Source organism: Phascolarctos cinereus, unplaced genomic scaffold (genome assembly GCF_003287225.1).
Source record: "Phascolarctos cinereus isolate Bilbo 61053 unplaced genomic scaffold, phaCin_HiC Scaffold_4;HRSCAF=312, whole genome shotgun sequence".
NCBI lineage: Eukaryota > Metazoa > Chordata > Mammalia > Diprotodontia > Phascolarctidae > Phascolarctos > Phascolarctos cinereus.
In genome coordinates, this window is record NW_027555847.1 from 248985189 (window position 1) to 249009976 (window position 24788).

General features: G+C 38.8%; 1 protein-coding gene across 4 annotated transcripts in view; it reads right to left on the reverse strand.

Moving 5' to 3' along the window:
* Window positions 1-24788, reverse strand: part of RAI1 (retinoic acid induced 1) — a 313777-nt gene that overhangs the window by 261916 nt on the left and 27073 nt on the right. The window contains exon 2 of one of the 4 annotated variants that reach the window (XM_078152975.1): window positions 14688-14764. The exons of the other annotated variants lie outside the window; for them this stretch is intronic. The gene's annotated coding sequence lies outside the window, so the exon portion shown is untranslated. The remainder of the gene's footprint in view (window positions 1-14687; window positions 14765-24788) is intronic. 4 annotated transcript variants of the gene reach the window in all.

The window sequence follows — 24788 nt, forward strand, 5'->3', positions numbered from 1 at the left end:
CAATCAGGTCTGAACCGAAGTTTTTTTCTTATCCATATTTCTCTGCCCTATCCATAAGAATAGCATGAGAGCTACTTGTCAAATCAAAATCGAGTTCATTGGCTTATAGTTAGTAGGCTTCACTTTCTTCCCCTTTTTGAATTACTAGTATCACTCCTGTGGCTTAGCAGTCACATCCACTAATTGTTTCTGTGCCATCCTGCCCTAACAGGGAAATGATTCCTGAGGATTTACATACAGAGGGCTTACATTCTTGAGACAGAATGTACATGTAATACCTCCATCCTAAATGAGTCTGTTGATTCCATGAAGGCCTAGTGATGTCGCATGTAAAGAAATGTTCGAGAAAGACTGGGTGAGAGAGAAGGCCCATGTTTTTTAATGGTTCACAGGAGTGCTTGATGAAGGAGCATTCTACCCGCCTCTTGACAGAGGAGATGTACTCAAGGGGCAGAATCAGACGTACATTTTTGGACATGGAAAATGTATGGATTTATTTTTGCTTGACCATGCTTATCTGTTACAAGGATAGTATTTTTCTTTATTTAGAGGAGGGAGAGGATCCCCAAAAATTTCTTTCTAGGAGAGAGGGAAGCTAATGTTAGGGGTCTCAACAAAAGAAAAAGGAAAAGGAGAAAGAAAGAGAGCCAGTAAAGCATTAAAAAAAAGGCACAAGTTCAGAAGGAAAAAGTAACGAACAGGATAGCTTTTTGAAAGTAGCATGTTAATCAGCTAGGGAATGGCTGAACAAATTGTGGTATCTGAATATGATGGAATACTATTGTGAAATGATGAGCAGGATGCTCTCAGAAAAACCTGGAAAGGCTTACATGAACTGATGCAAAGTGAAGTGAGCAGAACCAGGAGAACATTGTACACTGTAACAAGAACATTATATGATGATTAACAAATGTGAATGACTTAGCTATTCTCAGGAATACAATGATCCAAGACAATCCCAAAGTATTCATGATGAAAAATGCTATCTGACTTCAGAGAAAGCACTGATGGCATCTAAATACAGACCAAAACATACTATTTTCCTTCTTTCCTTCCTTCCTTTCTTTTCTTCCACAAAAATAACTAACATGGAAATGTTTTACATGATTGTACATGTATAACTGTTACCAGATTGCTTGCCATTTCAGTGGAGGGGATGGGGAGGGAAGAAAGGATAGAATTTGAAACCCAAAACTTTTTAAAAAGCATGTTAAAAATTCTTTTTACATGTAATATTATTTTAAAAAAGAAAAGTGATATGTTGAATCTCTTAGAGACTTAAAAAAACAAGCTGTACATAATAAATATTTATGTTTTCACATGTGATCTTTTTTCTATTCTATTTTGTATATAGAAATGTTTCTTTTTTGGTGTTAATTCTGAATAAAAAATTTAAAGAAAGCTGGCTAGGTAAGCTATATCTACAGCAATCCTCTGATTTATTAGTCTAGTAACCCTGCTCAAAAAAGGAAATGATGTTATTCTGGCATGATCTATTCTTGATAAAGCCATTCTGGTTCTTTGTCATCACTGCTTCCTTTTCTTGATGTTCATTAACCATCCCTTTATAATACTTTCTATAATTTTTCCAAGAATCAAAATCAAGTTCATTGGCCTATAGTTAATAGGTTTCACTTTCTTCCCTTTTTTGAATTAGTAGCATCACTCCTGTTCTTCAGGATCTTTCAAAGATCCTGAAGTAGTGGCTTAGCAGTCACATCCACTAATTGTTTCTATGCCATCCTGCCCTAAGTATTGTTATCCCCTAAGGCTCTCTCTTGAGCTCACTTCTCTTCTTTTCCTTCCTTGGTGAGCTCCTCAGTTCCCATGGGTTCATCTTTATGTAGAGTAATCCATCAGTCAACAAGCATTTATTAAGTCCTTACCATGTACTAGGCATGGTGCTAAGCATTGGGATTACAAAGCAAAAACAAAAATGATTCTTCCCCTCAAGGATCTCACATTCTTGAGGCAAAACATACGTGTAATACCTCCATCCTAAATGGGTCAGTTGATTCAGTGAAGGCCTTGTGATGCCACCTATGATGTACTGCATACATGAAAGAGAATGTCAAGAAAGTCTGGGTAAGAGAGAAGGTCTGCCTTTTTTAATGGTTAACAGGAGTGCCTGGAACACAAGGCATGCGGGGAAAGCTACACCCCAACATGACCCCTGAGCCCCAGAGACTACTAAGAGTGGACTTCTCCAGTAAGATCATTTTGTCCTTCATGGAGCTGAGATTTTTTTTCCCACTCACTCCTGAATAGAAGAGCTCACTTACTCTTATGTATTCTATGGTCTACTTTAGTCTGCATGCTTTCCCTGATTTCCGTTTTATGGCTTTCTTGGATAAATATGTTTGTTTACTATTCATAACTGTCTTTTTTATAATATGTATTTGGGGGGACATAGAATTGTTCTAGAATGAAAATAATGGATTTCTCAGTACTCAATTCAGAGGATAGCCCTGGGGATGAAAACAGTAGAACATCCTCACCCATGGTGTTTTAAGCCAGCCATAGTAAGAGGGAGAGGTGAAAAAATACCAGAGAGAAAGATATTAATTATATTTGAACCTGCATTCACTCCTTTTTAAAATAGTATTTTATTTTTTTTCAAATTAAATATAAAGACAACTTTTAACATTCACTTTTTGTAAAATTTTCAGTTCCAAATTTTCCCCTTCCCCTCCTACCTTCCCCCCTCCCTAAGACAGTAAGCAATTTGATATAGGTTATATATGTGCAATCATGTAAAACCTATTTCCATATTAGTCATGTTGTGAAAGAAGAAACAGTTTGCAAAACAATTACAGTTTACAAAAGGAAAAAAACATAAAAATGAAAATAATATGCTTCGATCTACATTTAGACTCCATCAGCTCTTTCTCTAGATGTGGATAGCATTTTTTATCATGAGTCTTTTGGAATTGTCTTGGATCATTGTATTGGTAAGAAGCTAGAAGAGTTAAATCGATCATAGTTGATCATTGCACAATGTTTCTGTTACTGTGTACAATGTCCTCCTGGTTCTGCTCATTTCACTGTGCATCAGTTCATGTAAGCCTTTCCTGTTTTTTCTGAAATCCTGCATTCCCTCTTTGATGCACATGAGCCCAACCTTATAAAATTAGTAGCAAGAATGAAAGAGAGGAAGTCAGTAGAGGGATTACATGGCTTGCCCTTGTCCTGATTCCCTCTAGTCCTGGCACTTGACCTCTATCCACAACATGAAAGCTACTTAAGGCTTCAGTCATATGAAGCGTGCCAAGCTCTATTAGTTACATAAATCGGTACGTTCATTATACCCAAGATGGAAGGTACTCTAAGAAGAGAAGCCTCTAAAAGCTGGGGGGTGGGACTGGGAAAGGGCTCCTACACAAAGTAGTGCTTGAGGGTAGCCAAGGATTCTAAGAAAGGGACCTGAGGGAGATAATTCCAGGCATGGCCTCCAGCCAGTGCAAAGTCACAGAGATGGTAAGTGAAGTATTACGTGTGAAGAATAGCAAGTAAGGCAGTATGGCTGGAGTCCATGGAATGGCACAATGTACTAAGAAGACTGGAAAGATGGGAAGGGGCCAGATTGGGAAGAGCTTTAAATGCCAAAGAGAAGAATTTATATTTCATCCTACAGGTAATAGGGAGCCATTGGAGTTTGTTGAGATGAAGGTAAAGTGGTCAGACCTCTACTTTAGGAAATTCATATTGGTACCTGTGTGGAAGAGATTGGAGTGAGGAGAGATTTGAAGCAGGGAGTCACTCCCAATCTATATATCTAGGCTTAACCTCTCTCCTTACTTCCAGCACTGCAGCTTCAACTGCTTATGGGACATCTCCACCAAAGCATTTTTACCATCTTAAATCAACATGTTCAAAATGAAACTCATCAATTTTCTTCTCTAACCTGATTCTCCTCCAAATTTTCCTATATCTGTTAGGGTACCACCACACTCCTATTCACCCAGCTTAATAATTTCCATTTTATCCTTGACTTTTCCTTCTCCCTCATTTCCCAAATCAAATTAGTTGCCAAGGCTTATTGGTCCTCTTATGACATTTTTCATATCCATCTCTTTTTATCCATCCATACATCCACCACCCTAGGTCTAGTTCTTATTACCTCTAACCTGAATTAGCTTAACTGAGTTCCCTCCAATCTCCCCTTACTCCAATCCATCCTTCCCACAGCTTCCACAATAATCTTCCAAAGATCAGACCCTGTCACTCTCATATTAAAAAAGTGTCAGTGGCTCCCTGTTGCATCTTGAATGAATTGAGCCCCCCTTAGCTTATTATTCAAAGCCTGTAAAATCTGATTCCAATCCACCCTCTTAAAAAATTAAATTTATGCCCCATAAAGGTCTATTGGGTTAGATAGGTGGCACTATGGATAGAGTGCCGGGCCTGGAGTCAGGAAGACACATCTTCCTGAGTTCAAATCTGGCCACATATACTTACTAGCTGTGTGATCCTGGGCAGGTCACTTAACCCTGTTGGCCTCTGTTTCCTCATTTGTAAAATGAGCTGGAGAAGGACAAGGCAAACCACTCCAGTATCTTTGCCAAGAAAACCCCAAATGGGGGAACAAAGTGTAGGACACGACTGAAAAATGACTCAACATCAACAAAAGCTCTATTCTGATGCCTGTTCAGACTCTGGAGGTGACCTTGGGTTCTCAAAGACTGTACTCCTCTGTAAATGCTGATAAGTTCTACCATGAAAGAAGAGCTTTAAGTATGGTCTGCTTTCTGAGGACCAGCCAAGCTAAATATGTATACGTTGATCACCAGTAGGCCAGCTGTTAAGTGGTAAATTCTTTGACCTTAGCGACCAGCATGTGGAGGGAGCAATATCACACCCCACCTCCTGCTGCCATGTGAGTTAGGCTAGTTTTTTCTTAAAAGGATTGAAACTCTCCTTGAGACTTGATTGGCTCAGAGGACTAAAAGCTTGGGCTATTTACATCACTTCTTGGTCACTAGAATACAAAACAACCACAGGGGGCTCTAGCCTTTCTCTAAGGTTTGGCTACCAGAACACATTGGGCAACTGAGAGCCGGGAGAGCTTCTTTAGCTGAACCAACTTGCTGGACTTTAAGTAGGTAATTCTTGCTTAATGTCTTTCCCCTGGTATTGGCTAAGCAAGTCTCCTGAAACAAAAGCCCATCTTTTTAACACCAAGATCTTTTCAGTGATTTTGTATGGCTGTGAACTATGGAATACGGCAAGAATTCTTCTACCAAGGATTAAAGTTGTAAGTTAGTCAAAGGCAATGAAGAAATGCCTAGCGGCCGTGAGGAGTCTTCAGTATATTATCAACAAAGAATTGTGCACCAGAAGCAGCATAGAAGACAGCAATCAGAGATGCATGACTAGAAAAGATGGGATGGTCATGTGTTGAGACCAAGGGATAACAAATGGACAGCAGTGTGCCTCATGGGTATTCTTGTGATGCCATGGAATTTAGAGAGAGGACTTTGGCATACTAGATAGGCCCTTGTAAATGAGTTACATAGGAGGACATAAGATGAGAGGCTGTGGAGGGTTTGGGATCTGCCCCATTGGACAATTACCCTCATTAATAACAGTATAGATGGAACAAAGATTTAAATGTGTTTATTTATTCACTCCAAATTACGTCTGTAGGCTTATTTCACATTACTTCCCTTCATGCATTTTACATTCCAGCCAAACTGAGCTATTAGCCATTCTCCAAACTCACCATGACATCTCTAGCCTTGGTTCATTGGTACAAACTGTCCCTCACCTGGAACCTCCTCCCTTATGAAACTGCCTCCCAGAAACCTTCTTTCAAGGCTGCCACCAAGTGCTATCTCATCTGAGAAGCCTTCCCCAGTGATTCTCTCTACTCAAATTACCTTGTGTTTACTCATCTGCAAACCTGTGGTAGCTGATCTAGTAGAATGTAAACTCCTTGAAGACCAGGACTGTTTGGTTTCTGCCTTCTACCCCCAGTGCCAAGCACAGCGCCTTGCCCCTTAGGGGAGGAATAAATGTTTGGTGGAGTGAATCCAGTTGCAGATAATGGTTTCCCTGTCTTAGCCCCACCCCTTGAGACCAGTCTCTGGTTCATCTGTGCTCTGGAGCAGGGGTCATACAACCACAGAATGCTAAATCTGCTCCAATCGCCTAGTTTTACAGATAAGGAAGCTGAGGCCTAGAGAAGTAACATGTTCATAGACCATAGATATAGGCCTGAAAGGAAGCTGAGGCCTAGAGAAGTAACATATTCAGAGACCATAGATATAGGCCTGAAAAGAATTCAGAGGCCACCTAGATAAACAACCCTTTCCATTTTGCAGGGGAGGAGACTGAGGCCCTGAGCGGGAGAAATGACTTGCCTACGGTCAGAAACACCCGCCCCCTTCCCTAGGACCCAGTTTGTAGTCATGGCACATGACAAACCGTGTCCCTCCACACACACACACACACACACACACACACACACACACACACACACACACACACACACACCCCATGCAAGTTACACAGCTGGCCCTCAGCAGAACTGTGACATAGGAGAGAAGAGAAAGTGATGGGAACGGATACCAACACAGGAGTTTGTTTTTGCATTCACACCTGCCCTTCCAGTACTTCTCTGATTTCATGGAGCTTGCTATATTTCTAGAAGCCTTTGTTCTCTCCCTTCCTTCCCTTTATTAAAGCCGGCTCAATAGAGGGAAGGGGAATTTAATTCAGGTTAAAAGATTTGAGTTTTAATCCTAGTTTTGGACCTCAGTTTTGTTATCCATAAATTAGGAAAATGGGACTAGAAGATTTCCATGGTTCTTTTCCTTCCAAGTCTAAATACTAAAACTAAATAGTTTGGATGAGACTGTCAGGAGGCACAGTGAATAGAGCACTCGATCTGGAGTCAGAAAGACCGAGTTCAAATATAGCATCTACACTCCCTAGCTATGTGATCCTGGGCAAGTCACTTAACCCCTGTCTGCCTCAGTTTCTTTCATCTGTAAAAAATGGAGATAATAAAAGCACCTAAGCATCAAGAGACAATATTTATAAAATCCTAGCTATTATTATATTTTAATTCATACCAACATAACTAAGGACTCACAATAGGCTGATATACTGTATGATCCCTTTCAAAAATATTTGCATTTTAACCAAGTAAATGCCCTAACCCAAAGAAATAAAGCTGTTAACAACAAAATTTCAGAAATTAGAGACAGGCTGAATGGAAGATGTTTTGGGGCAGAAGGATGGCTTTCTAATACAGTTATCCCTTCCATATAGTAACTTTTCCCATTGTGGTTTTGATATATTGAGGGTAGGCATAAGAAATTAAATAGGAATTTTTGGGGAGTTTTATGGAAGCTGCAGACGGCATGCAAAGGCCAGCAGAGGACACAGAAAAAGTTTAAAAACTCGGAAATGCATAAAATATACATATAGTACTGTATAATATCAACATATTTTATCTTTTAATACCATAATAATTCAGACTTCTTCTCTGATATGTAGGGAAGACCAAAAAATCTTACGTGGATTTTCCAGATTGCAGGGGTGCCATGCCCCTAACTTCCCTACCCCCTCGATGTAGAAGGGATACTGTATTTCTCATGTCATACCAGGAGGCAGTTACATACTTTTCCTTATGTAGAAGGCCACCTGCATATATCTGTATTGCAACAGGAGAGACAAAGCTCAGGGCATTTCTCTGGCTTTTTTCCAGGGGATACAGGGATGTTATTAATAAGCAGAACATCACCTTATATTCATAAAATGTTTTTCCTCCTAAGGTCTCAAAGTATTTTCCAAATATATCATCTTTGCTTAGTCCTTAAAATATCCCTGTGAGAAAAGTGAACAAGGCACAGGTACTTTTAATGTGATATTATAGACTGGGATCTGAAGATAAGAGAATTTCATGACTCACCCAGGGTCATCTGGATGTATCGAGTGATCCAAGTCTCCTGATCCTCTGCCCAGTGATAGGGAGACCAGCGCAGAGGTCACTTGAGTGAGGTGGGTGTAGGAGAAAGAGTTGTTAAAGGCAAGGCCAGTGGGTAAATAGACATGAAGTTTGTCAGGGTGGAAAACAGTGAAAGCTTGCTGTATTTTTTTTAAACGGTGCTTATGTTTTCTAATGAATCTCTGTTCTCTATCCTCCTCCGTCCTCTTTACGGCCCATATGTCAGGCCAGCCACCTAGCAGCGGCCTGCAGAACTGAGGCTGACATCTCGCAGGCCCATCTGAAGTCACACTCTTTGCTCATTCCACCTTTGTCATGACTGGCTGCACCTGGGGGGCGGGGAGTGGTGGGGGTGAACCTGGCGGCTCTCCCGGAGCCCTCAGTCCCCTCTTCCTCTCGTCTCCCAACTTGCCTGATCTAGGCTTTCTCCTGGGCCAAACCCTCCTCCCCTGCTTTGAGCTCTCATGCAGAGAAAGGTATCTGTCCCATGGGGGCAGTTGGAATGCTCATTAGGAAAGGAGTGATAGATGCATTAGCTGTTAAAAGGGGGTGGAGGGGAGGAGTAGGAAAAAAGGCTGGCATAGAACTAGGAAAAAAATAAAGGCCTAATGGTTTCAGGGCCATTAGGCTGTGATTTCATATGGTGGGTGGTAAGCTGGCCTTTAAGGATTAGAGGTGACCCTGTACCCTAACATACCATATACATACCCAGAGTTGTCTCTAGCTCCCCCTATTTCTTTGCCCCCGCATCTTTCATTTCTGTTTAGCACTAAAATTGGTAACTTCTATAATTTCTATGACAAGCCCATATCCTGCAGCAGCTAGGTGGTTCAGTGGATAGAATGCTAGGCTTAGAATCAGGAAACTTATCTTCCTGAATTCAAATCCAGCTTCAGCAAGTCACTTAACCTTGTTTGCTCCAGTTTCCTCATCTGTAAAATGGGCTGGAGAAGGAAATGGCAAGCCAGCATCTTTGCCAAGAAAACCCCAAATGGAATCACAAAGAGTCAGACGTGATTGAAATGACTAAATAACAGCCTGTCTCCTTCTCTACCCTCCATGTTCCAGGAGGCCTCTCCAGATTCCAAGGTGGTATGGAGGGAGAGTAGGACAGAACATAAAAAAGGAAGAAGAGCGACTAGGGAGAGGGATGGATCTGAAGCCAGTTACTAGGCTGAATGCATCACCAAAGTATACTCTCTGGTCACATCAGGACAGTCACTTCTCTATGCACATGATTCTCAGATCTGTTTATCCAGACCTAACCTCTCTCCTGACTTCTAGTCTCTCATCAGGCAGCTAGGTGTTTGCAGTGGAGAGTGCTCTGGGCCTGGAGTCAGTAAGACTTGAGTTCCAATCCAGCCTCAGACACTCACTAGCTGTGTGACCTCGGACAAATCACTTAACCTCTGTTCGCCTCAGTTACCTCATCTGTAAGACAGGGGACAAAAATAGCACCTACCTGCCAGGGTTGTTGTGAGAACCAAGTGAGATAATATTTATAAAGCATTCAGCACAGTCCCTGGCACACCGTAGGCTTTTAATAAATGCTTGTTTAGTTCCTTCCTTATTAATACATATGTTGATACCCCTCAGAACGTAAGCTCCTTGAGGGAAGAGGCTATTTCGTTTCTGTCTTTGTGTCTGCAGCACCTGGCATAGTCCCTGGCAGACAGTAAGCATTCAACAAATCCCTGTTGAATTGAAATGAATTCAATAGAAAGTGCATTGGACCTGAGTCTTGGTTCCAGCTGTTACAAGCTCCCTCTATGACTGTAGACAGCTTGTTTCCCTGTCTCTGGGCTTCAGTGTCGTCCTTATAAAACGAAGGAGTTCGGATCTCATGTCGTCCCCCAGCTCTAAAGAGAATTAGTGACTTGGTCCTTCCATGTCTGGAGGAGCCCAAGCCTTATATTCCAACAATAACTTCATTGGAAAGGATATGAGTTTAAAGTGGGGGGAGGGGTTTGACTCATTTCTGTCTTCCCCTCAAAGTTATAGCAATGGCAAAAGCCAAATCTTTTTTTGCAGACCATTGACAGCTAAAGAGAGCTGAGAGGCTTTTTCCTAGCCTTGCCTCACTTTTCTCTGATTAATCTAAAGGTGAAATGCCATTGGCTGAGCAAAAATATAGCCGTGCCCCTTAGGGGATTTAAGCAGGTAAGCGCTGAGAGTCAGGTAGTTCTGGCAGGGGCTAGCAGTCAACTCAACTCTTCACTTCTTGGGCAAAAGGAAGGGATTTTTTTCTCCTTTCCCTCTCCCATTGGCCATGTGTCTAGGCAGCAGAACTACTTGCCCAGAGGGAGACACCCAGATGCTTGCTGATAAATATTAAACGACTAGCATTGAAAAAAAGATGTACAGACAACTTTTTTTTTTTTGGCAATTCGGCTTAAGTGACTTTCCCCGGTGTCACCAAGCTAGTAAGTGTCAAGTTTTTGGTCTAGCGCCAGATTTGAATTCAAGTCCTCCTCATTTCAGGACCGGTACTCTATCCACTGTGCCACCTAGCTGCCCCTACACAACATATTTTTGCATTATTAACTCTCCATTACGTTCTTACATCTGAATAATCAACAAAACAATAAATCAATTCTCAATTCATAAGTTTGTCTTTTGAGGGATAAATACATACGCTGAAAATTTAACAATCAGCTCTCCCAAACCAGTATGAGCTGGCTTCAGCATATTCCTGACTGATATCCCATCCAACAGTTGAAAAGTCAATTTTAAGTAGAGTTGAAGGAATAGAGACATAAAGTCCAGATAGACACAAATGCAGAAAGTCAGTCACTGGGAGGTTAGAAGCAGCTTCGAAGAGGATGATGTTTGGCAGCAAAGTTAAGAAAGCCAACTATAGACTCAAGAGAGCCATAGTGCAGTTGTACACTGACTCAACCACTCTGGAGAGCAAACTGGAACTATGCCCAAAGGGCAATCAAGCTGTACATAACCTTTGATCCAGCAATACCACTACTAGGTCTGTATCCCAAAGACATCATAAAAAAGGGAAAAGGACCCACATGTACAAAAATATTTCTAGCAGCTCTTTATGTGGTGGCAAAGAATTGGAAATTGAGAGGATGCCCATCAACTGGGGAATGGCTGAATAACCTGTGGTATATGAATGTAATGGAATATTATTGTGCTATAAGAAATGACGAACAGACGAGTTTCAGAAAAACTTGGAAAGACTTACACAAACTAATGCAAAGTGAAGTGAGTAGAACCAGGAGAACAGTATACACAGTTATAGCAACATTGTGTGATAATCAATTATGAATGACTTAGCTCTTCTCAGCACTAAAATGAGCAAGACATTTCCATAGGACTCATGATGGAAAATGCTATCCACCTCCAGAGAAAGAACTAATGAAGTCTGAATGCAGATCAAAGCATACCATTTTCACTTTTTTAATTTTTTTTTCCTTTCGGTCTGTTTCTTCCATCACATCATGAGTAATATGAAAATATGTTTTATATGATTGCACATATATAACCTATATCAAATTGCTTACCATTTTAGAAAGGGAGGTAGGGAAGGAGGAATGGAGAAAAATTTCAAACTCATTTAAAAAATTTTTAAATGTTAAAAATTGTTTTTACATGTAATTGGAAAAAGGCAAATACTATTTAGAGAGAGAGAGAGAGAGAGAGAGAGAGAGAGAGAGAGAGAGAGAGAGAGAGAGAGAATCATGGCAATTAAGAGTTATAGAGAGGACTCCATGAAGAGAGAGAGGACTTCAAGGACCTGTAGTTTCACTCTGTAATTTGCCTTAGCCAGATATGCTCCCTACATGGTTACTTCATTATCCTTTTATTTTTAAGTTTGTGGCCATTTTCCCTATAGATCTTGTATGTATTAGTTGTCAAGTGTACTTGGAAGTTGCAGGTGGAAGGATATTTTGTAGCTATTGTTCTTACCATGCTTGGAGCCAATTGTGTCTACTGGCACAATGAAGGGAAAGCACATCAGTGGGAGCTCATGGGCTATATGAATATATGTATGAAGCACGGATCCACAGTTTACCCTAGAACCTGCAGGAGTAACAGCCACCCTCTGGGGACCCAAGCCATCACTGTGAAGTGTCAATTGAGTGCTCTGAGAGAATGCTACCCTTCCATGATTTGGGGGGAAAAAAGATAATTTGGTTAAATACCAGTGATCAGGCCAGTTAGAGAAACCTCAGGTGAATAAATCATATTAAGAGCATCAATCTCTGCCCCAGACCAGGTGTGTCCAAGCAATGGATAAAGAAAAACAAGTCAAACATTTTACAAATGAATAAAACTATTAAGAGAAGAAAATGTACAGTTTGAGGCAGACTCAATATATCGCCCCTCTCCCTTCTTTAAAGTGCAAATAGCAGCAACACCTCTTGACTGGGGTTAGTGCACTGTATATTCTAACAAGAAACCTCCTTATGTTTCCCCCTGCCATCTGCAAATAGCCAGGGATTGAGCTTTATTAATGGGGAAAGGGTGGATTCCTGTTTACTTAAGTCCCTATACCAAATTCAACACACAGAAGAATTTATAAGAGGTGGTGGGAACTCATAAGGAATGTCTGGTTTAAGAAAATGTCCAAACCTGGCATGTCTTTTTTTTTCCTCCAAGTCCTAAATATCTTTTAAAATATCAAACAGTACAATACAGCTTTGTTTCACATGGTCTCTTTCATACAGAGACCAGTTCCCTGAAATCTATTATGACCAAATCATATCGTCATGAAAGTTAAACGATCCCAGAAGGGTGAATGAGGGGGAGAGGGTGCAGTGAGGGCAATGGCGGTGAAGGAAATGAGTAGATGGAAAGGGAAGAAAAAAAACCACATAACTTTAGCTAGGATTGGATATGGAGAGTCCTGGAGGCAGGAATCCTCTCAGAGATCCTTAGCACCCCTATTACCTCTAGGTTAAAAAACAAACCCCTCCTTCAGACCCTTAAAGCCAACTCACACCTCACTTTCCAGACAAATTGACTGTACATCATTCCCCTTCACACACTTTACATTCTAGCCAAAGCAGTCCCTTGACTGTTCCTTGAATGTGATATTCCATCTTGTCATCTCCCACCTCAGTGACTTTGTGTAGGGTTTTCTGCAAAGCCAGCAATGTTCTCCTCCTTCCCCTCATCCCAATGCATTCTTAGCTTCGTTCAAAGCCAGATAAGGTTCTGTGGTCTTTCCTGATCCCTGCCACACTTTAGCTGTCAATGTTCTCCTGTCAAAGTTTAGTTTGTATTTGCTTTGTACATATTTTGAATTTGCTTTGCGGTATATGTTGTTTTCCCCTCCCAGAAGAATGTAAACCCCTTGAAGGCAGGGCCTGTTTTGTTTTTATCCCTATATCTCCGGAGCCTATCATGGGACCTGGCATTCAATAATGCTTATTGAGTTGAATTGAGCAACTTAGGGAAATCTTTCCTGGTGACAGAAATTGTAGATGGTAAGGCTGTCATGACCAAAAGGATAAAAAAGACAGCGTATCCCACTGGAAAACTGATACGAAAGGAGAACTAATTCTCTTTTTTACAGATGAGGAAATTAAAGGTCATCAAAGTTAAGAGACTTGCCCTTAGTAATTCAGCTAGTGAATGTCAAAGCCTGGGATTCAAACACACATCTTCTGATGCCACATTCATTCCTTTTCCCACTCTTCTCCCTCTCCATCTGGGTTGGAGGAAGATTTGGGGAACAATAAAATGCCTTCGAACCAGATCCTATTCCCTTTCAAAGAAAGCCCCTGGGAAGTGGGTATTCATTCATTCATTCATTCAATAAACACTTAAATATTTACTTTATGCCAGTTGTTAGGGAAACAGGGACAAAAATGAAACTATCTCTGCTCTCAAGGACCTTACATTGGGGAAAGCAATACATCCACCTGTCTTACAGTCAGGAAGTAAATACTACATGTATATGTATATGCATACATGTGTGTATACATGTGAACATACACATGTGTATACTATACATGTATAGTATTTACTTCCTAAACATATACTTCAATGTGTACATATACATGTATATGTATGTATGTACATATACATACATATATGTAGTTATAGTTATTTCAGAGTGGAGAGCTAAAACCTGGGGGAATCAGAAAAGGCCTCATGTAGGGGTAAGTTTTGGAGGAAGCTAGAGAGCCTGAGAGGCTGAAGTGAAGAGGAAGACTATCCCTGACATCCTTAAAGGACTGTTCTCCTTCAACACCTCCATTATGGGAATGAAGTCGGATTTAGACAGGTCAGCTCAAAACAGTCTTATTGTTAAATTATTAGTTTCTGGCTATGGAAGCCAAGCCTTCACTCTGCCTATCTAGCAGACATCAATCCAATCATTATCTCTAGGTATTTGTCCAGACAGAGCAGCTGAGTGGCTTCCTTGGGCCCTCTGAAGTTCATCTGCCTCCAGCCTATGTCTAGAGTTTGTTTGTCTCAAGTTAGTGGCAGAAAGAACAGTCCCCTGGGTGGGAATTGTTAGAATTGTAAGAGGCGAAGGGCCAAGGGCTTGGCTCTACTACCAACTACTTACATGTGTAACCTCGGGAAAACTACTTCCTTTGGAGATTGAATTAATCTAGCTGTTCTCAAACTTTTTGCTTTCAGTATACCTTTATAGTCTTAAAAATTATTGAGGAACTCCCAAAGGGCTATTGTTTATATAGTTGTGTCTATCGATATTTACCATATTAGTCAGCAAGTTAATCAATAAACATTTATCAAATACCTGCTATGTGCCAGATACCGTCCTAAGCACTGGGGATACAAAGAAAGGCATTTCCTTGACTTCAAGGAGCTCACAATCTAATTGGGGAGACAAAATGCAAACAACTATGTAGAAACAGAATAAATGAAAGGTAATCAACAGAGGAGACGCACTACCATTAAGGAGGATCAGAATAGATCCTGAAATTAAATTGTCTTAGTATTATTATAAAAATCATTTTGGCCACATGGAACACCTCCCCTCAAAGGGTCTCAGGGACTCCCAGGAGTCCCTAGACTTTACTTTGAAAATCACTAGATTAAATTATCTCTAAGGTCTCTTCCAGCTCTGATTCTAGTCTAGAGGAAAGACAGGGTAGGGGGATCAAAGAGATGTTTTCAAGTATTTGAAGGGCTGTCCTGTGATAGAGAGATTAGACTTATTCCGTTTGATTGCAACAATCGGAGCTATCCACATGTGGAATGGATTGCCTCTCATTGGAGATCTTTAAGCAAGGTCTAGATGGATCCTTTTCAAGGATATTGTAGAGAGGATTGAAAAAAAAAAGACAGATTTTTACTAGATGGTGGCTGTGGTGTCTTCCAACTCTGAAATTCTATGATTCTACGGTCTCAGTTGACTCAGGGATAAGAAAACAATACACAAAAACCACAGGGCAAGAATAAAACTTAAGCTGTCTATGACTCCATCTACTTTTGCTGGGATGTGATGAATTCAAAACATCATAGAATGAGGTTCTAACCTTTTCTTGAACATTTCTTTTTTTAAAATAGTATTTTATTCTTTTCATATTACATGTAAAAAAAGTTTTTAACATTCATTTTTATAAGATTTTGAGTTCCAAACTTTTTTTCTCTCTCCCTTCCCTCCCCCACCCAAGATGGCATACAATCTGATATAGGTTATATGTTCAATCATATTAAACATGTTTCCACATTAGTCATGTTGTGAAAGAAGAATCAGAACAAAAGGGAAAAACCAAGAGAAAGAAAAAAAAAACAAAAAAAGGTGAAAAAATGTGCTTTGATCTGCATTCAGTCTCCACAGTTCTTTCTCTAAATGTGGATAGTATTTTCCATCATGAGTCTTTTTTTCTTGAACATTTCTAAAGAAATTCCCAAACCTCTCCCTAGTAATGCATTGCAATCTTTCAAGAGTAATACAGTCAGGAAGTTCCTTCTGGTATCAAGCATAAGTCCCTCTACCTACAATTATAATGTATTCTCTCTCCTTCTGCTCTTGGTGGGAAGAGATAAAACCTTTAGACAAGATCCCTTCATCAACTTGATGGCTGCATAGAACCCCGCCCCCATCTCCCTTCCCTCCCTAGAGTCTTTTAGGGGATGCTTCCTGGAAGTGCTGGGGGAGGTCAGCGGTCCCTGTGCCACTGGGGAGCATTTGGTGAAGATGAGAGATCTTGGGAAGGAAAGCAGCCAGAGCTGGGACCTGTGAAGCAGGCAGGGGTGGGCTAGGCTCTAGGGGAAGCTGAGAGAGAAGAGAGAATTGTGAGTGTACTACAGGGTTGGGGGTGGGGAGGAGAGGGGGAAGGTGTGGCTGAAATTTGCAGCCAACTGTTAAAAGGGGCTGTTTGAAGGGCAGACAGTCCAGAGCCAGGTAGGAATACGTCCCTAGACCTGGCTGACCAAACAGCTGCCAATTAGCAGAGGCACATTTTCCTGAGCTGAAGAGAGTTTGCTGGGGAGGGGAGAAATGAGAAATACAGAGAAAGCTCCTGCTGATCACAGCAGTGAAATCGGGCAGTTCATCTGCCTCGCTCCCATCCTCTGGTCGGCTCTTTGTTTTCTTGCCCATTCACTATAGTGCTGGAATGTTCGAGTGCGTGTGACCTTGGGCCCCACCCCCACCAGTGACCTTTATGCCTCAGTTCAGCTCTGCTCTGTGATTCCAGCCAAAGAGGGCAAAGAAGGAAGGGGTTGGGGGGGAGAGGGGTTGAGGTGGGGGTGTGGAGCAAGGCTGAGGAAAGAGAGAAGAGCTCTGAGAGAAGCATAGTCTGACTGCCTTCCATCCTGAAGGGGTGTGGACAGCCTGTGGGGCCACAATGAGCTTTGATCTTGCCCTGGATCTACCAGAATAGAATTTCTATGACCTTGGGTAAGTCACTTAATCTCTGTGTCAGTTTCCTCATTAGTAAAATGAGGGAATTGGACTAGATGATCTTCAACGTGCATTGCTGCTCTAAAATCCTGTAATAGATCTGTGACTCTTCCCCAATTCACTAAGTTCTGAGCAGATCCTCAAGTCGGATCCTAGTTCCCTAAACCAGTAGGATCAAACTCAAATGGAAATGGGGGGCCACTAAACCATACTCAAGGATCTTTGTGGGCCACACATATTGACTTAGAAAACCACGTATTGACATTATCTATACTTTATTTTAATTTATTGTTGCATTTTAGTCTGGTTCTTGCCTTCTCTGAGTATAGAGCACAGAGCGTGCAGCCTTATGGTGGTATTTAACACTTCTACCCTAAATCACCAGCTGTGATAAAGATGAAGGTGCTCTCTGGAGCCCTTAATCCCATTCCTCTCTTCAATTCATCCTTAAAGATGCTGAGTAGGATTTCAGAGGATGTAGAACTCCAACAGAACCTGCTACACTGGAGCGTAGGTGAGGGATAGAGAGGGAGCTTTGAGTAGCCAGCAGGTTAAGGGATGGGGCCTGGCTAGATTGGCAGGAGCCCCAGGCTTGGTGTATCCCCTCACCTAGATAGAATGATGGTGATTGTTGCTTCCTCATGGTAAAACTGGTTTTGTGTAATTTCCTTGGAGATATAAAAGGCTTTTATCTAGTGATAGTTAAAAGGCTTTCTAGGGCCCTCAGGCCTTGACCCCCCTTCTCTGCTTCCCACTCCCTGTAGTTAATAACTAATGCCCACTCCCACTTCACTTAAGAAAGGATGAGACTGGATTTCCAGCAAACATGATGATGTGAAAGCTTATGCATAAACTGAGCTCCGTTGAGAAAGAACCAATCAATTAATCTACATTTATTAAGCACCTACTATGTGTTAGGCACTGTGCTAAGTGAAGATGAAAAAGAGTTCCAGATGAAATTTCAATAACACCAAAGAGAAACACTAATAAGCTCCTCCATCCACTCTAGGATTGCACAAGAAGATTCTAAACATCCTGGTAGGGGATGTGCCTGGGGGCCTGAAGCCAGGGTAGAAGGAGCTCCAGTACACTGCAATTGAAATGAACAGGATCTTGGAAACTAGACTGTCCAAGCCATAGCAAGGAACAAAGAATCACCAATGGATGACTACATAAAGAGGCTGAGGAGCTGATGTGCTCTGGCAGCCGACACCCCAAGGTCCTCCGAAAGCCAATACAATCTCTGGCAGAAGGGACCTGAAACCAGCATGATCTTGAGTCGAGGCCTAGGGGATAAGACCAGCAAGAAAACAGAGGATATGAATGAGGTTATTGGCATAACCTCAGAGTCCTCCATGAGGCCATCTCTGTCTTTGTTATCTACTTGAGCCTTTTAGAACACATGAGGAACAAAGCCACTTCTGGTAGATGACAGTGCAAGGAGAGGAGACCATGGCAAGGTTGGTGCCCACATCATATAGGCCCATCTATAGACCGAGGCAGAAAAAGCAAGGGATTGAGGATGAAGACAGGGCCTGGTCTGGGTCTATTTTACCTGCCTCAGGCCAGGGTTACAGAACAAGGTAGGAAAGTAGACCAGGACTCAGCTATCCCATCTAGAACTTTGAGAAGGCTGCAGCAATAGCATCTAAATTCCAGTAGAGATAGGATGTAGACCTACCCATCCTAACCAGGTCAAAGGAAAAATGCTTCAGAGAACCATAGCAAGGATCATAGAATACTATGCTGAAATTATTATAAAGGAAATCTTGGAACATACAAAAAGACAAAAGAAATAGACATAACTACAATAACTTAACCTGAAAAACTAAATATAATCCTACAGGGAAAAAGACAGATTTTTAATAGAGTAGAAGACTTTCTAGCATTCTTATAGAGAAACCCAGAGCTGGTGAGGATTTTTGAAATAGAAACTGGAGCTTTGGTTAAAGATGGCAGCATAAAGGGATGTAGAAGAGCCTGGATTTCCTACATATACTTCAGCAGTGAACTAAAAAGGGCACCAAATCAATAAATGATCAGGAAATACTAAGGGGCCAAGCTTAGCTTTGATGGTCCAGGCCTCCTGTACTCTTGGGTGGGGTGATATTTGGATTAACAGAACAAGATATACAGAGTTTAAATAACTCAATCTCAGAAAAAGAAATTGAATAATCTAAGAATAAGATGGATTTACAAATGAATTCTATCAAACACTCAAAGAACAATTACGTCCAATGTTGTATAAACTATGCAAAAATAGAAAAAGAAGGGATCCAATCAAATTCCTATGATACAAATATAGTCTTGGTACCTAAACAAAGAAAAGACAAAGCAAGAAAAAGAAAATTACAGACTAAAAAGCACATGATTATATGAATGGTTTCAGGAAAAGCTTTTTGATAAAAGGCAACATTGATTTATATTTGAAAAACAACACTAAAGCCTTAGGGAAAAATGCAACTTTCTTTACTATAATAAATAGCATCTATCTAAAACTAAGAACTAGCATTATTTATAATATATAAAATTAATCAGATGACTTATATATACCTATACATAATGTATATAAATTGTCCATTTTATTTCTTTATGGTCCTCTTTATCCTTTGTTTAGTCAACACAATAGTTGTGAAAGTTATCTCTATCCATTATTTTTTAATTTGCTTTTAAGTCATATAACCATTTAGAATATATGGTTATATGTAATCTATGTATAAACATACATACATACGTACATACATCAGAAACATGAGAGGCTTTTCCAGTAAGATCAGGGGTAAAACAAGAGTAGCTATTATGACCGCTATGATTTGATATAGTTCTAGAAATGCTAGCTATAGCAATAAAACAAGCAAAAGATATTGAGAGAATAAGCATTGACATAATGGTCTACTTAGAGAATCCTAGAGATTAAAAATTAAAACAATAATTTCAATCAAGTAGCAAGATACAACATAAATCAACTAAAACATTAGTCTTTTTTTTTTTTAACAAAACCAGATAGGAAGAAATAGAAAGATAAATTACATTAAAAATAACTACAGAATATAAACTATTTGGGAGTCCACTTACCAAGATGCTCATGGTAATTAATTGTATGACTACAACTACAAAACAGTTCTTACATAAATAAAGACAGACCTAAACAATTGGAAAGACATTAATTTCTCATGGTTGGGTCATGCCAATGTAACAAAAAACAATAGTACCTTTACTTATTCAACGCCATACCAATCAAATTACAGAAGGGTTACTTTATAGGGCTGAGAGAAAATAATAACAAAATGCAGGAACAAAAGGGCAAGAATTCCAAAAGAAAAAAAATGTGAAGGAAGAGGACTTAGAAGTGCCAGATCTCAATCTGTAGTACAAAGTAGTCATTAAAACTATTTGGTATGGGCAGCTAAGTGGTGCAGTGGATAGAGCACCAGCCCCGGAGTCAGGAGGACCTGAGTTTGAATCTGGCCTCAGACACTTGACACTTACTAGTTGTGTGATCCTGGGCAAGTCACTTAACCCCATTGCCTAGCAAAAACAAACAAACAAACAAACAAACAAAAACCTATTTGTTTCAGGTTAAAAATGGAAGAGTTGATCAGTGGGACAGATTAAGAATACAAAATACAAAACCAAATGAACATAATTGCAAAGACATTAGACAAAAACTTCCCAGAAAACTGAAAAGTTGTTTAGCAGAAATTAAGTTTAAACCAACATCTCACATCATAAATCACAACAAATTCCAAATGTATATGTGACCTAAAAAGTATAAACAAATTAGAAGAGAATGGAAAGAGATGCCTTTCACAACTATCAGAAGGGTAAGATTCTTGACAAAAAAAAAGATAGAGAGGACCACAGGAAATAAAATGGACAATTTTGACAACAAAATTAAAAAGCTTTTGCACACACAAAAAGATTGATGCATCTAAAATTAGAAGGGTAACGGTTAATGGGGGAAAAAATCTTTGTAACAAGTTTCTATGATAGCCAAGGTCTGATATTCAAGATATGTAGTAAATGATTCAAATATGTAAGAACAAGAGCAATTCTCCAATAAATGGTCAAAGGATAGGAAAAGGCAGTTCTCATAAGAAGTAAAACATCCTATCAACAACCATATGAAAAAAAATACTACCAATCACAAATTATGAGAGAAATATAAATTAAAATAACTCTGAATTTCCATGTCACACCATCTTGGCAATGATGATAAAAAAAGAAAAATGGAAAGTGTTTGAAGGGATGTGGAGGATAGACATACTAATTCACTCCTTCGTGGAGCTGTGAATTGGTACAGTCATTCTGGAAAACAATTTGGAACTATACCCCTTAGAATGCAAATTCCATTCAAGTAGAAACGGTTTCTTTCGTTGTGTTTGTATATACATATACATACATACATACATATATATATATATATATATGTGTGTGTGTGTGTATATATGATATATGTGTATGTGTGTATGTATATATGTATATATGGACTATATGTGGATCAGTTGTGCATGGCTATACTAACTTGTTATAAGGAAGGGTTTTTTGGGGAGAGGAGTATAAAGTCTAGGGGCAGAGGGAAGGTAATAATAGTGGGATGGTAAAAATGGAGAGGAAATGAATAGTCACAAGCACAGCAAACTTTAGCTACTGAGAGGATTAATCATAAAGGAGGGATTAAAAGATAAGAAAGAAAATATAAGAACTAGTGATTGGGATTTAGAATGGTTAAGGAAAAGGAAAGAGGAAAAGGATGGAGTCATTAAAATGATAGATTTTAAGTGTTGCTCCCATTCCCTTTCTTTTTCAAGCCTTTTTCTTTAAACAGAAGATACAGGAAAAGGGAGAAAATGTTGTAATAGGATGTGAAATCTCATTAACAACTATAATCATGAATGTGAAGAAGATGAACTCACCCATAAGAGAGGATGGTACAGTAGAATGGACTAGAAAGAAGACTGCAACCATATGTCGTTTACAAGAAACACACTTCAAATATAAAGATTCACAATGATTTAAGATGATGGCCTGGACAAAATTTATTACACCTCAGGTGAATCCAAAGAAGCAGGAGCGGTGATCGAGGACCGAGACAACAATAAAAGGAAACATGATTAAAAGACAAAAGGGAAAAGCATTATAGATCATGGGATACAGGCACCAAATGGCATCACATCTAAGTACTTAAAGGAAAAGCTAATAATTTAACTACAAGGAGAAAACAGACAATAAAACTATGACAGTGATTTCAATATGCCCTTGTCAGACTTAACCAAGTCTAACAAAAAAATTAAATAACAAAGAAGTTAAAGACCTTAATAGTATTTTATAAGAGTTAGATATGATAGACTTCTGGGGACTGCTGATTGGGAATCAAAGAGTATACATATATTTCAACTTTGCATTTTACCTTTATAGGAATTGAGCATATATTAAAGCATAAAAAACTCACAAAACATAGAAATGTAATACATTCTTTGCCAACCACCACACAATGAAAATTATAATACATAGAAGCATTTAAAGAAAGAATTCAAACTTAAAGTCTAAAGAATATAATCCTAAAGAACACATAGATTGAAGAATGAATCAAAGAAACCATAGATAATTTTATCAAAGAAAATGCCAACAGTGAGACAAAATACTGAAACTTTGGAGATTCAGCTGAAGCAGTTACTCTCACTAACTGCTATCTCCAAATATTTTCCTCAACAAAAAGAGAAATAACAGATCAATAAATTTGATATGCAACTAAAAAAATCTAAACAAGCAACAAATCAAAAAATCCCAACTAAACACAAAAATAGAAATTTTGAAATATCAAAAAGAGAAAGACAATTGAAAATTTTAAAAAATTGATTTGTTTTTAAAAAAACCTAGGATTTGTTTTTTTTTAAATTAATAAAACTGATAAACTTATCAAGTTAGATCAAAATAGAGGAAAATCAAAATTCAAAAAATAAAAAAATGAAAATGAGAATTTGCAACAAATGAAAAGGAAATAATAAGAGAAACAGTTAAAAACCATGTTGCCCAATTACCTGAAAATAAAACTAATAATGTCAAGGAAATGGGAAAATACTTATAAAATACATAAATTAGATCAACAGAACAAGAAACAGAGATTTTAAATAACTCAAATTCAGAAAAAGAAATTGAACAAGCCATAGATGAAAGAAAAAAGATCTAGGCCCAGATTGATAGAATTTGCTTGTAAATCTAACATTGAAAGAAAATTTACTTTGATTTTACAAAATTTACTTGCAAAAATAGAGAAAGAAGACATCCTACCAAACTCCTTATATGACATAAATATGGTCCTTAGACTCAAACTAGAGATAGATAAAACATGTCTAGAAAATTATAGTCTAGCATTTCTAATGCATATTGACGCAATATATTGAATGAAATATTAGCAAGGAAGCTATAGAAACATATTAAAAAGATGACAAACTATATCCAAGATAGGCTTATATCTTGAATGCAAGATTAATTCAACATCAGGAAAGCTATAAACATAATGGACAAACTATATCACAAATAATAAAAACCAGAAGATATCAATTAATGCTGAAAAAGATTTTGACAAAATACAACCTTTTATGTTAAAAATACTAAAAAGCATAGGAATAAACAGACCTTTCTTTCCCATGTTAACAGTACCTATCTAAAACCAAGAGCTATCATTATAATTGAGAAACATCAGAGGCCTTTCCAGAAAGATCAGAGGTAAACCAAAAACATACATGGCTATAACTATTATTTGATATGGTTCTAGAAATGCTAGCTATTGCAATAAAATAAGATAAAGAAATTGAAGGAAAAACATAGGCAAAAAAGAAATTAAAAAATAATTTTCAGTTGACAATTTATTTGGAGGACCTTAGAGAGTCAAATGAAAAATCAATTGAAACAATAATTTCAATAAAGTAGAAAGATACAAAATAAATCCACAAAAAAATCATCAGAGTTCTATTAACACAAAACCCAACAAGAAGAGATAGAAAAAGTCCCTTCAAAATGACTATAAAATGTATAAAATATCTGGGAGTCCACATATAAAGGCCCACTCCTAAGTGGGCTTATATGAAGACAAATAACAAAGCCCTCTTTGTAGAAATAAAGGAAGACAAATAATTGGAAAGATTAATTGCTCATTCTTATGGGCTGTATTAACATAATACAAATAAAAATATTACCTAGGGGCAGCTAGGTGGTCCAGTGGATACAGCACTGGCCCTGGAGTCCCGAGGACTTGAGTTCCAATCTGGCCTCAGACACATCATACTTCCTAGCTGTGTGACTCTGGCCAAGTCACTTAATCCCAATTGCCTCACTAAAAAAAAAAAAACTACTACCTAAATTAATCTATCGATTTAGTGCCATACCAAACTACCAAGGGGTCACTTTATAGAATTAAGAAAATAATAATAATCATGTTCATCTGGAAGAACAAAAGGTCAAGAATTTCAAGAGAAATAATAAAAATAAGTAGGAATGAAGGGGCCTACATAGTACCAGGTCTCAAGCTCTACTAAAAAGTAATAATCATCAAAAAGTATTTGGTACTGGGTTTAAAACAGAGGAAGACTGATCAGTATAACTGATGAAATAAATAAGATCCAGAAGTAATCAAATGTAATAGCATAGTGCTCAAAACCCCTAAGGACACCAACTATTGAGGTAAGAGCTCCCTATTTGGCAAAGCTTCTAGGAAAACTGTAAAATAGTTTTACAGAAATTAGGTTCATACCAACATCTCAAACCACATAACAAATGGATACATGCTTATGTATAAAACATCATATCAGGAAAAAAATTAGAGGAAAAGAGAAGGAAATATCTTTCAATTATGGATGGGAGAGAATTCTTAGCTTCACAATGAATAAAGATGCTCATTAAAGACAAAATGGACAATTTTGATTGTCCATAAAATTGAAAAGGTTTTGCACACAAAAAAAATCAGTGTGCTTAGAATTATAAGGG